The sequence below is a fragment of the Ammospiza caudacuta genome, chromosome 3, assembly GCF_027887145.1.
Source record: "Ammospiza caudacuta isolate bAmmCau1 chromosome 3, bAmmCau1.pri, whole genome shotgun sequence".
In the NCBI taxonomy this organism is placed as follows: Eukaryota; Metazoa; Chordata; class Aves; order Passeriformes; family Passerellidae; genus Ammospiza; species Ammospiza caudacuta.
Genome location: NC_080595.1, coordinates 95885233 through 95899394, shown reverse-complemented (window position 1 = coordinate 95899394; position 14162 = coordinate 95885233).

Here is a 14162-nt window from a genome sequence, read left to right as displayed (position 1 = left end):
ATGAATCTTCACAGATGATCAACAGCTACAAGTACTTTGGAAGGGATTTCTGAATTCTTTTCCCCCATCAAGTCTTGCATGTAAAATAAAACAGTGCACTGTGGAAATCAAGAACTGAATCCTAAGAAGGAAGCTGTATGGATCAGAGAGAAGACTCTTGTAGAAGCCTTTGACAAGGCAGCTGGTGCTAGAAACAAGTACCTCCTAGCACTAGAAAAGGTGGAAAAAAGTCAGCCTGAGTCATGTATGTCAACTCTCAACCTGGGTCTACATTTCTGTCCTTTTAAAATGTTCCTGCCATAGCTCTGTCAGCATTAATCTTCTCATTTTAAGGATGTTTAAGACAGTGAGGTGCAAGGAAAAACATTACTGAAATAATGCCTTTTTTCTCTGGCATTGTATTTGTTTCATTTAACAAGCAAACAAAATGTACGTAGCTCAGTCTCCCTGTAGAACTACTAGCACAGCTCTCTGGCTCCCAAGGGGCTTAATTACAATATTAGATTACAAACATACAGGGACTCAGATCCTGTATATATTAAATTCTTCCTTTACTCCAAGGCTTAAAAATATGACTCAGAGATGTTGGTGGCAGGTCTGATCCTTTTGAATCAAGAGGCTGTGCTTGTCTTCTGTGGGTGGATAATGTCAAATTTCTTTCAGAAAATCCAAGCTGGTGTTGCTCTTTTGTTTTAAGTGTGGCAGGGGAGAGGGGAATGCCAAGGTCTGGCTTAGCCAGGCAGCAGGATGAGGAGCAGAAGTGTCAGAAGCATGAGTCTCAGCTTTGCACTTCCAGGTGTGTCTCCTCCTCCCCATGCGTGGAGGAGGCAGAGGGGCTGCCATGTCTGAAAAGTCTGTGGGCAACCTGGGAGGGGACAGTGGGCATGTATTGAGCCACTGTGACTTCTCAACCAAAATACCTGCAGTTGAAATTGTGTCTCTGGCACCAGTTGTTTCCTTGGATCAAAGGATTCGTGTCCATGTCTCCCAGGAGAGAGATTTCTGTCCTCTGAAAACTTGGATCCAAACTAGATATAAACTTGCTGTCTGTAGTTACATTTAATAGATTTCACTGATATACATTTGTTTTCTAATGAATTTTAGTTTATCCAAGGGTGTCTTCACTGAAAGCAGATCACGTTCTATCACAAGTGGGAGAGAAAAAAGGAAAAGAAAGAAAAAATCTAATAAGCCTAAGATCCAGCAGCAGTTTCTGTTCCAACAGTGTTAAGCATTCAGACATGTACATTTTTAATCAGCTGCTGATTCTTATTGAAAAATGTACGAATACAACTTTCAAGAGAGGATTACACAACAAGTTTCAACTTGTTTCATTAATTACCTTTCTTTTTCCAAAGGAACAGCAGAAAATTGCTGACAGGAACCTCAGTGAACCATGTCCATGGGCCATTAAGAATGGATTAAATTTACTTTTATAACCTCATTGATTTAAGACTTTTTATTTCTTTCTTTTCTAAGGCAAGCTCACTTGCTTGAAAATGTTATTCAGGAATTGGTCTTTTCCTGCAGTGAAAGTGCTAAGAAGACAGAACACATTATTGGATTTTATTGTCCTTTAATACTGAAAATGACAAAGGGAAACAAAACTGAGAAAAGATAAGCCCATGTATTATATACCATCAGGCACAACACCTCTAGTTATGCTTTTGTCTGGTGATGAATAAATTCTACTGTCACTTGCTTTGACCATTATCATGAGAATTTAATTAAGAGACGGTGGTCAAAATGAACTCTGTCACCAGATTATAGTGCCCCACAGCAGGACTTCTGGTGAGACATTAGAGACTTCATTATTCTACCTTATTTCAAACATGTGGAAAATATTTTCCACTTGCAGTGTTAGTTGCATTAAGATTTCTGTTACCCTACTCAAGGCAAAGGCACAAGCCAGTGTGTGTCTCCTTGAAGGGGTTAACAGAATAGCAGCTCCACTCACACGTTTAAGAAAGTAATGTACATCTACCACCCCATCATGGTTTTCCATACTTTTCCAATGTTTAGTTGGAATGCATGATATAATTTGGAGGCAAAACACTACAGTTAATATTTTTGTCCAACAATTAATTTAATTACTGACTTAAATACAACCCTTTGACCTAAAATCCTAAAACCTAAAATCATACATAGTTGTACTGTTATCTTGGTGATGCTCCAGAGCATCAAAGCATGCAAGCATGAATCTTGTATTACACACGTGCATTGTCTTCTGTAAAAAGTGGATTATTTGCGTTATAGAACTGAGCTCATGCTTAAATATGTTGCAGGATGACAGCTAATTCCAGGGACATTTCTGAGTTTCTCTATTTGTTCATCATTGTATCTGAAAGCTTATACCAATGCAAATAGAAAAATTTTCCAAATTTCAATGTTGTTCGTGGGATTCTGCAGCCTAACACAGGGTGTGTGGTTGCATCTACTGGAGCAACTGAATTACCTTTGTTCTTATATATTCAAAGTTCAGAAAAAATCCTTTGAAACATCTTGGTCACACAGATTTAGAACAATCTTTTCAGTTGGAGGCGCGATGATGTCCAAATATGTCTTTTTGGCATGACATTGAAAATGGTGGCTCTTAACATTAGCTCTCCTTAAGATTACATTGTCCACTGGTGGTCTTTTTTAGGGGTAGGAAGAGTTTTGGCCCATGTTAGAAAAGTGCTTTTGCAGAGTGGTGCAATATAATCACAAAATGTGACAATAATTTACAGTTCGAAGAATGCATGACATTAACTGAAACAACAGAATTTAAGATTGCAATATTAGTAGTGTGGGAATATAAAACATAGTAAATTTATTTTGTGGAAATTATTATGTAGTGGAATGGATATTTCATTTTTAGGACAGAAGACAAACAACAATCCAATTGTAGTTTTCCATTTTGGTATTTTAATAATCTTGACACAATTTTTAAGACAGACGATGAAACACTATTAATCAAATACACAAAAAAAAATTCATTAGAAAAATTACATTATAAATGAACCGAGGGTGAAAATTACATTCACACGTACAATATAGGAAAAAGGCAATATGACAAACTGTACTGTTGAATAAATAATTCTGTGACGGGGAAGGGTTTTGTTTAGAAATGAAAGCTGCAATAGAATTTAACCTGTTTGCTTCCAGTCTTTTCTGAAAGCAGATTTACCTATTCTTCTTTGTTTCTATATCCAGCTACTTTCTGGAATTGCTGAGGCACATGGAACATAAGGCCATAAGTACTGCCTGCTCAGACAACACTGAAGATCCATCTATCCTTCAACACTGGCTCCATCAAGGAAGGAGAATAAAATCTGGGACAAGACTAAGTAACATCCACCATCTACTCTTTCCATTCCTTTTGTTCCCCCTTTGTCTTACTACACAACAATGTCAGTGAGCAATCAGTGGGCCAGATGTGACCATGAGAAATAATGAATCATGATTCCCCAGTCAAGTGCCTTCCTTCTCTCTGTGACTGCATTACACTCCTCCTCTACCCCAAATTGTTTTTTAATTTTTGACTCACCTTAGTTCTTATCCAGTGGCAGCTGCATATTTTTAATAGTTTAATGAAGGTCCTTTTATGTTATCCAAGGGGTTTTATCAACGTTTTTCTCTCGGCTCCTTCAAAGATGTCTGATTGGATATTATTTTCTTCTAGAGGTTGAAGACTGAATAGATCTAATGAGCTGCTATTATTTCTTGGTTTGTAATTATTTTTTACTGGTTTACCTAGCTTATCTGGCTGGCTCATATTTTCCAGGATCATGCCTGAAGTTTTTTAAAGAATGTTGTCACTGTTGCTGCTTTTATTCTTCTAGTGATTTAAGCTATAGGTTACATGCTGTGGTTACTAGTTCATCAGTTCCACGTACAAGGTTCTTTTCCTGAATTTTTGGATAAATTCTGCCTGATATCTTGGTTTGATACCATTCACTTCATTACTCTGCTCTGAAGTCTCTTTTGTTAGATCATTGGTTCTTTTCCTTTATCTTTCATAGTGTTAACTGCAAAGCCTTGGCCTAATACAATTTCTTGCTTTATATAGTGTGCCCTATTCCATTTAGCTTTCAGAGAATTGGTCCCTCACAATATGAAATTATTCCATTATTTGCAGTGTGAGTTTTTAACACAGGCTCAGTTTGACAGACAAGTTACCCCATGATAATTGTCTACTTTATGGAATATCTACAGGTTCTATATTTTCAACAGCTTATGATTACATTTTTGGGTCAAACACATTAAAAAGTAACAAGCAGACAATATAGCTTGGGGAGAATTGACAACTTTATTTTCCATTTAGTAAATAATTTTCCTACTAATATTCAGACATATCCTCCTGGATGGATCCATATTTTGGTACTCAATTTCACAAGTGCATTTTAACCAGCTTTCTCAGTAAAACTCATCTTTTTCAACAGAATGTTGCTTTAACTTGAATATCAAAAAGCTTGAAACTAAGGAAAGAGAATATATTAAACCCAAATGGACTAATTATACACAGCTGTAGGTATTTCAAAGCATTAAAAGCTTTTATAGTTTTGGATTTGTATTGACAGAAAGAGATACAAGGGGAAAAAATTCAGAAGTCTTAGTTGTACTTCCCTCAAATTTTGCAGCTGGGGTTTTTGTATCAAAATGTGTTGTGTTCCGGACTGGGACATGTGGGAAGGCCTGTGTTCTCTGCATGCCTGATTCTCCAAAAGAACCTTATTGTCATATTATTGAAAAGTTAAAAAAGAAACAGGAAAAAGAACAAACTCAATAAATGTAACGCCAACTGCAATAATGATGTGTTACTTTTGGCTAGTGTGGTTATGTGGTTACACATATTTCAGTTTTCTCTGATTCATTGTATTGCCTTGCCTTCTTTTTCTTTTAGGAATATGTAACAGATCATGCTCCATTTTAAATCATAGTTATATGGTCTGAAATACCACTGGATTAGAAAATAAGCTTGTGTGAATCAATAGAACATGGACTTTCTCTGATTTATGCACATTGGGGATCTCACTCAATGTGTTGAATATGGTGATGAGTTAGGATAAACAGAAATAATACTGTGATTTTTCTCTATGAGACTTAATTCACAGGACCTAAGCTGGTATTTTCTTGCAGAATGTATTCTTGGAAGGAAAAAGCTTATTTTTTTTCTTATTTCCATCTACATGCAGCTCCCCTTCTTGCACAAGCGAGGTGGCCCATAATGGGAAAAGACTTGGTAGGCATCTTTCCCCTTCCTAGCACTGCAATTTGTGATGTAATATAATACAATTCCCATCAGTTCCCCATACAGGTCAGATACTTAGGTCTGCTCCTTCCTTTTTCAGTGAGTGAAATGATTGGTTTGTTTTCTTTGTAAAAATGTTCTTTTGGCTTTGACCTAGATGTCAGTTCATATAATGTGTTGCTCTTTCAAAGATGTGGCCTTGAAAGTATTTTAATGTAGCCCTTATAGTAGGCACCTCATGACAGGATAATCATAGGAATGATATTGATCTAGTTCCATTAATTAATGTTTCAATATTTATAATTTTTTGTGTAAGAATATCAAAGATTAAGCGTGAGAAACTGAAATGCTTAACTAAGAGATTATATGCTCCTTAGAATGTATGTAATCCTAAATACATTTGCATTGTTTTACAACTGGCTCTGAAGGCTCTAATCTAAGTTGTCTCCCAGTCAGTCTTCCAAAAAAATTGAGGAAATATAATTAATAAGATAGTAAACATCATATGTGACATTCTGCTCAAAGCTGGATTTTGGTTATTCTTTTTTAATTTTTACATGTCATTTCTAATTTTATCAAGGTAATTCCTTTAGTAAGTTTTAATGGTGAAGATCAGAAGTGGAATGTGGGCCTTGAATTTCTATATCTCTTCGTAATTCTTTGAATGTATCCTGCAGTAGTTTCTGCTAGACTCAGCTGTGGTTAATAAGAAACTGTGCACAAATGAACAATTATGCTTTGTCACTTCAGCTTGACAGTGGAGATCAGCTGGCCATCAGATGATATTGCCAAAGGAAAGATGAATTTCCACCTTTGGTCTGTGTTTAAGAGACTGTACCTTTTGCAATGCTATTTTGTTTTGAAATATATATTTACAGCTATGTGTTACAGTACAATCACCTTAAAATTGGTGTAATAGAATTTATCCCTGACCCTAATGGAATAAACCCATGGTTGCAGAAATGGTATAGCATGCCTTTTTTTTTCTTTTTTTCAGTGCTAACAACAGCCAAATGTTTGCAATGTAAGTTAAAGCCACCTTGCACCTGCTCATAATATGTCAAATGGATGAGCTGCTCATCAGCCACAATGCAACAGGAAAGGCTATTTGTGGACAATAGGGTTTATGACTGCATCCAGTACCTCAGATGAGACTTTTTGTGGTGGTTCTGGTTACATGTTTGTGATTTCTGTCCTCTGAGTTCTTATTCAGGTGAGATAAGACAGACTGAAATCCATCTTCAATCTCAACACCAGACTTGAAGTTTTTTCTGGCTCTCTTTCTTTAGTCAATGAGGTAATCCTCTTATTGTGGTTACAAGTATGCTTCAAGCCTCTTAGGAGTAGAAACAAAATATGATATCAATCTAAAAAATCTGTCCCATAAAGTTAAGACTTTTTTGGTTCTCTGCGCAACTCCGGTGAACATACAACAAAAGTTTAAAAGCACAATAATGCCCACTTGGGAAGACTCAGCTCCAGACAGAGTGCTGGAGACATTTAAGACATCATCATCTTGAGCAGAAAGCTTTCTGAAATCATCCAATGGGGAACCCAGGTACTGATGATACAGTCAAATCTGGATCAAGTATCTCAGTGAGGGCCGTGGGGAGGTGCTGGCACCTCCTGGGGACCTGCCAGCCCCAAAACCACAGGCATCCTTTTTCCATTTAGGAACTTGATTCCTGGGCTAGGAGTAGATGGAAACAGAAATAAAGACATGGGGAAAGCTTTGGGAGATTCATCAAGAAGAGTGACACTGACCTTTTTCAGATATGTGCATCTGTGACATTCTCCCACAGCCGCTTTGAACTCAACACTCTTGGAAAGCAGAGAGATTTCAGACGTCTCAAACATTAGACAACTACATCACTGCTAACAGGGTGTAGAAGAATTCACTCTTTTTATCTCTAGAAATTATGCCTTTTCCTCAAGCTGAATTATTAAGAAGGTAGTTCTGACTACCTTCAAGACTGACTGGGCTAAAAAGACACAATGCAGCAACTTACCTTCCAAGGCTGGAAAGGTAAATTAGATCCTAGTTAAGAATTTAAGGCTTTTAGTGTATTTTATTTTAGGCAGTTTTGAAATATAGGACTAAAAGAGTAATGGGAAAAAAGATCAGAAATCCACATGCCTTCTCAAAAGAAATGTCTGTAACCACTGATTTCAACAGTATTTCTCTCTATTTATCAGACATCTGATCTTCAGAGGGCACCAGCTTTTGCAGGAACAACCCTGATAGTACTCTGCCTACAAAATAATGACTTGAGACATGGGGAATCCCACCAGGCAAAGAAATCTGAATCCCACCAGGCAAAGAAAATGTTTTTCCTGTACGGGTATTCTAATTGCTAAGCTAAAATATTAAGTTGTTTCACATCCACCAATCTCCTCCTCCAGAAGTCCTACTGCAAAACAAAGAAGAGTTCCTCACCGAATTTTAGGGTCTGCCCCTATTGGATGATGTCCCACTCATGCAGAAGGAGGCATGGTCTTTGAATAGTGACTGGCTAAGGAGGTAAATTGTAAGTTGCTCACACTTTGGTAGATCTGAGCACGGGTGTGAGCTAAGAACTCACTCTCAAAGGGAAGGAGCGCTATCAAGTGTATGCATCTAAAGGGCTGGCATAATTAGTAGAAACACTGCCTGAGAACAAGTTTTTATAACAGTGGTTTGAGATTCAGATCACTAAATACTGCCCAAGTCCTGCTTTTGGGCATTTCCTTTATAATCTAGCACTTTGTTGTAAATGTCAGATCCAATAAGTTCCAAATATATATATATATATATATATATATATATATATCAAGAAAGGCATATAGCTAGTGGATAACATAGAGGAGATTCTAGCAGACTGTAGTATTGATAAAAGATCAGGGTCTATAGCACAGTTTCTAATACATGTACAATTACTTAAATCTACACGTAGCTCTGATGATTCAGGACATCACTTATAATTGGAAAGATGGGATCATTGTTGTATAAAGTGGGATTATTATTGCATTCATTCGAAGGCATGAACACCTGAACAACAGATTAATGTTTGCTCTTTCCAAGAGTCTGCTTTACCCAGCCTAGGCTACAGGAGCTACAAGACAAACCTGGGGTGTAAGGCACAAAGGTGGATGACATGGTGGCAGATGTATATGTAGGAGCAATTGAAGAGCAAAATTGCATTTGAAAAGAAATAAAAGGAGGACATGATTCAATAAGAAGGAATCTGACCACTTGACAAGTTTAGCTCTGATTTACCCAGAGGAAATTTGCTTTTTTTGTGATGGATGTAGATATACTTTAGTGTTTAAATCTTTGGTCTGAGTCTATTTATAACCATGCCAGTTTGACATGCCTTGACAGGTGAATCAGGTCTATAGTCTCAGTGAGACTTTAATAGACAGAAATCAAAACAAAGCAACTTTATTTTAATGTGCTTTAGCACCAGCAGTGGAAACAGCAGGCAGAGACATGTCGGTAGCTTTTGAAGTTAATGAGTCAGTGTGAACAGCAGCAGCTTGAGAGAGGTTGAAAAGACCATTTCTCATTTGGACACCCTACAGGTCATCATGTGTGATTGATCCAACTCCAAAGATTGATGAAAAGTTAGATATGGATATTTGGGCACGATCTCTCTCATATCTGACCTTTAGAAAGTGTCAAGTATTATTTTTATCCATCTGTATTTGGTGATACTCATTTAAGGTACTTTTCAGGTGTTATCAGTACTGGTGATTCTTTGGAGGTCGGTTTTTCAGTTTCAAATATCAAGCAGTTTATTTCTGATTTTCACTAAGTGATAGGCATTAACATTTCTATAGGATTTATTGTTTCTATGGATCAATGGAAATAAGTTTCTGTCCTGGTTCCTGGGAAAGGAGGTCGAGTTTTTAGTGCTGTGTGGGTGTGGCCAAGTTGTTTGTTCCATACCATGTACATCATTGCTGGGAAGTGGGACTCATCTGGAAACAAGGAGTGCCAGAACTGGAAATTCTCAATTTTCAGAATACCAGGTGGCGTCGGTACAGGAATGGCTGCCATATTGCCTTTGTCTGGAGACCATGGGCTGTGAGCTTCAGGAAGTGTTTGTTTTTGTTCCCACTGGTGAATACCCTTCTGTTGGTAAAACACCTTCTCTATTGTATGCTTTTACTATTAATATTCCTGTCATTATTTTGTGTGTTTCATTCCATGGCTCTGTGCTTTTAGGAAATTGTTTCAATTCATAATCTCTCAGTTATTGTCCCTCCATAACTGAAAGGGACAGGGGAAGGGGAGTGGTTTAATTGGAGCTTAATTTCCTGGCTGGTCTTAAAACCAGAATAGTCCCTTAAGAATCTGACTTCAGAATCTGTTCAAAGCACAGGATTATTCTACTTAACCTTGTAAAATTTATTTTGTGCACTGGTTAGATATAAAGAAGCAGTTATTGTAAACTAATTTATTCATTCATGCATTCATACATTCATTAAAAAAACCCCAAATTTTACATTTCTGGACCCTAATTCTGTGGATCATGACATGTTTTAAATATAATTTCACATCCAAATGAATACGTTGAAATCTAGATTTTTTTTTAAGTCTGCAAAAAATTAAGTTTAAAAAATGTTGTAGAGAAAAATAAATAACCCACTCATTATTAATAAGCATACCATTACTCACATAGAAAATTAGCGGGCCCATACCATGTCAGTAACTGTATAGGTAGCTCAGCACCTGTCTCTGGCAGCAGACTCCAGCTGTGCAAGTGGAAGGTAAAGAAAAGTACTGAATAATTCTCTCCTAAACGTCAGTTATTTTTGGTTCTGTGAATTTCCTGAGCTATATGTGGGTTTTGGGGCTTCAGTGACCATCGGTGAATGTCTTTTCCATCTGTTTCTTCAGACTGTCCTTAGCTGTCCATAAACTTTGCACCCACAGCATCCTTTGGCAAAGAGTTCTTATGGCCAGGTGTCTGGTGTCAGACATTCTTTTCTCCTTGAATCTCACTTTTTCTTTTCTTTCCTATCCTGTATTTTTTTTTCTATGGCAAAACAGAAGGAATAGTCAAGCCCTATCCACCCTGCCTATGTCATCTAAATTTCTGAGAGTTCTATCCATCCCCCACCTCTCCAGCTCTCTCTCTTCCAGACTAAATCCAGTTTACTTAGTCATTCCTACTCCTAGAAGGTATTCTATTAATTTAGCAGAGCTGAAAGGTATGAGGACCATAATTAGTTGCAAAAAGAGTGCTAACACACTTTGGATTAAAAACAGTGATTGGGGTATGGGAAGATAATTGAGTGAAAAACAGTTTAGGAAACAATGACAAGTGTGTCCCTGTTAGCTACATTTTCAACTCCAATTGTCTCAGAATTTGCCTCTGACACTGGTTTAATGAGGGATTCTTCCCAATATTACCCTGTTTGAAAGAGTATTTTCTTCATATTTAAAAGAGAGAAGAGGGATGCTGCTTTATTTGGCTTTTTATCAGCAGCTTTGATATTTTAAAGATATGTTGAGTAATTAGAACAATACTATATCTAAGTAGTAAAAACATATATTTCATTTATTTTTCTTTCAAGTACTGTAAACATTGAACAGTGAAAATGAGAAGAACAGAAATTAAAATAATATTCTTTTTGTGACTAAAAGATTGAAGAATATTATACTCTTTTTGCTGTTTATCCAGTTCTTTCCTAGGAGAGATCCAGTTGCCTGTGGTTTTGCCTATGATTTCAAAAATAGTAGAAACAAGAGCTGGTCTGATGCCAAATAGAAATTACTATGGTACTGAGCTAACATTCTGATTTGCAGAAATCCCCTGCCTAAATCTGAGATGTCAGTCCAGATTTAAGGTTTTGTCTTATTAAAAATAAACTGGTTGAAACAAGAGCTTCTATTTCAGTTTAATGCAAGAGGGATTCCTTCCAGCTGACATTTAACTCAGTGTTTATAGATATTTATAATGCACGGGGAAGTATAGCTGGATTTGACCATATTCCTTTCTCAGAGGAGGTAAATGAATAATTTTTAAGATTAACTGTTTCTAAAGAATCTAGCTTTGATTTATGTGAACAGATTACTCTCTAAATTATCTGTAATGATCCCTGCTATGTCACTCTACTGATGGATCATTTCTTTACAAACTGAAATGATGCTGCTTAAATTGCATGGCAGAGCTGATAAGACATAAGGTATTTGTCCCATTCCCTGATTACACAAATATGCACAGACTTCCAGTCTCAATGCCTTCTAACCTTACATTTAAATGTGGGTTTTGAAATTACTCTGAAATCCATTTTCCATGAACATGAAATGCAATCACTTGCATATTGTCAAAAATAAATCCAAAAGGAACATGAACATAAATAAAGCTAAATTGATCTTAAAAATGGCACTAGAAAATCTCAGGTATTATTTTCTCAGGTTTTAGTTAAAGATGTTAAGGGATTTTATGTAAATATTATTGGAAGGTGATATCCTCTCTTTTTGCAATGTAGACACACATTGTGTCCTAATCCAGCTGCTGAGGTGTTCAGTATTTCTGTGGCAATTTCTTTATGGGAAAATACATATATTTCACTTTTATGTCCCTAAAGATTAACAGCAGCTCAAAATTAAGTTACATGTAGAACTGTCCTATGCTTTCATTAAAAAAATTGTATTTGTATATTGCTCACTTCACGCAGAAGTGAAAAAAACCCCTAGATTCAGGCTTCTAGAGATTTGTGAAGTTTTTATCATCTGACAAGAGTGCTTTTTGTGCTTACTGACACATTGTTTTGAAGGTAAAGTTGACACAGAAGCAGTTCACCTCCTCCAACATCTTTCCCTTCTAAATTATAATTTCACCTCTTCCTTCTTAGTTCAGTGTGTTACTTCTAACTTTTTATCTGTGAAAAGCACAAATATTCCTGCACTTTGTGGTGAGTCCTTGGGTGATTGAGAGGGTGCTTCCTGGCACTCTCCTGTTTTCTGACCGTGGGCTGGAGACCACAATCCAGTTTTGGAAAGTTATGTTTCCTCCACTGTGTTCTTGAGTGGAGACTATTTTTATTCTTTTGCACTGATTAATTCACTCAGGAACCAATGATATTCCAAATATTAGGTTTAGCAGAAGCCATGCACTGGAGCCAGTGATGTGGAAGTGAGAGACTCATATATTTTAAAATACAGGCAGAGCTGGCTCCAGCAATCTGTTAAGGAGATGGTGAGGGGCCAGAGGCAACTGTGAGGAGACAGAGATTGCAATTTGGGAAGGAGCAAAGGGATAGAAGGAAACCCTGCTTGAAAACTGGAAATGAATGTGCTTTGTGTGTCCAGGAGGAGTTCTTTCTATCGGACTTCTTGGCCTGGCATTCCATGCAGGATCTGCACTTCCACTAAAACCTCTGCGGCTACAAAGCATTTTTGGGGCAGGGGGGGCATGACAGTGACAGCAGAGGGTGTCTGTGCAGAAACAGAGTCATGGAGAAGGGACACTGGGTACCATGCAGTAACTGTGCAGCCCCCAGGTGCAGCCATGGCAAACCCAACCTGCCTTGTTGTCTCGGGGTGTCCAGAGGATGTCTTGTGTATTATTTGTGTCCTATGACTCTGGGTTTCTGTCCAGCGACCCCAGGAAAGAATTGACTGGCTCATCCAGGGCAAATGAATAATGCAGTTTGGGAAAGCCTGTAATTACACCTTGGGTGCTTAATTTAGGGGCAAGCAAGATGGTCTGAGAGACAGCAAGCCCATCTTATCCCTTAGCAGTTTGAATGACTACTATGGCTCCCACTTAAAATCAGTGGTGAACCATACATCTGCTCTTTGATAAAAGCTGTTCATTCCCTGAATCTCCAGTAGAATCAGCTTCCTAAATACTTTACATAAACTCTAGTGACTGTTTCACAGCACTGGAATTCTAGGGTTCCTCCATGCTAATGAGTTTCTTAGTCTCATAGTGCTTCTCTTGTACCACGATGTATTCAAAAGCTCCCTAATAAATACAGCTGAAATCTGTCAAACAATGTCACAGGGCATGACAATATATGCCATGTCATAGCTCCTGCATCTTAAAACATAAGAAACTTGACTTAGAAGGCATGGGCATTTGCTGACTTTTAGAGAGAAGGACACAGCTCTGGAGAGATTAAAAAAATGCAAACATGATCCAAAATTGCAAACAGAAAAATGAAATAACATGTTCTTACAATGACCATGATATGTTGCTTCTTTCACTGGTTAATGATTTGATATTTTTATTGGAATGATGTTCATCCAATTTTCTAAAGAAGCTGCTGAAAAAGTCTTTTTGAAAAGTTTTGCGGTGTGCTTGCTGTTGAGGGGTGTAATGTTTCCAACCACACAAACTCAAGAAAAGTGTTGAGAAAAATGAAAAAAAAAATCCCACCAGCATCTATTCAGCTTGGGATTTCTTTGGCAAAATATCCACATAATTCCTTCTCAAATGGAAGATTCAGTTCAGGTTAAGACACCTAAGCATAATTGTTTTCCTCTGGAGTACCTAAGCTTCTGCAGGAGTCAATAACCCTGTTTTATCTGTGGGCTCTCAAGAGCCTTGCAGCTGACCAGCTTCCCAAGGCAGGAATTCAGGTATCTCAGCTCTCACATCTAGTGCTGTTTTAGGTGTCTGACGGTACTTAAGGCATCTGCAAGAAGCTTAGAAATGCGACTAAAAGGAAATCCTTTTCTGGAGCTGGATCTGGAAGTTCAGTGTGATTTCTTATGATATTATTTTCATAAGGCACTTAACACATTTGTGCAACAGAGCTGAAAAACATAGCAGGGAGATTTTTTTTTCCCTGTTGTATTTACAAAACATATCCAATTAATTTGTTCCATTAAGAACTAAAGAGCTCAGGAACTGGTTGCAGTATTTTTTGTTGAGTAAAATGAGTTTTTTTTTTATTAAGGTCTGCAGAGATGCTGTATGGAGGTACTAAA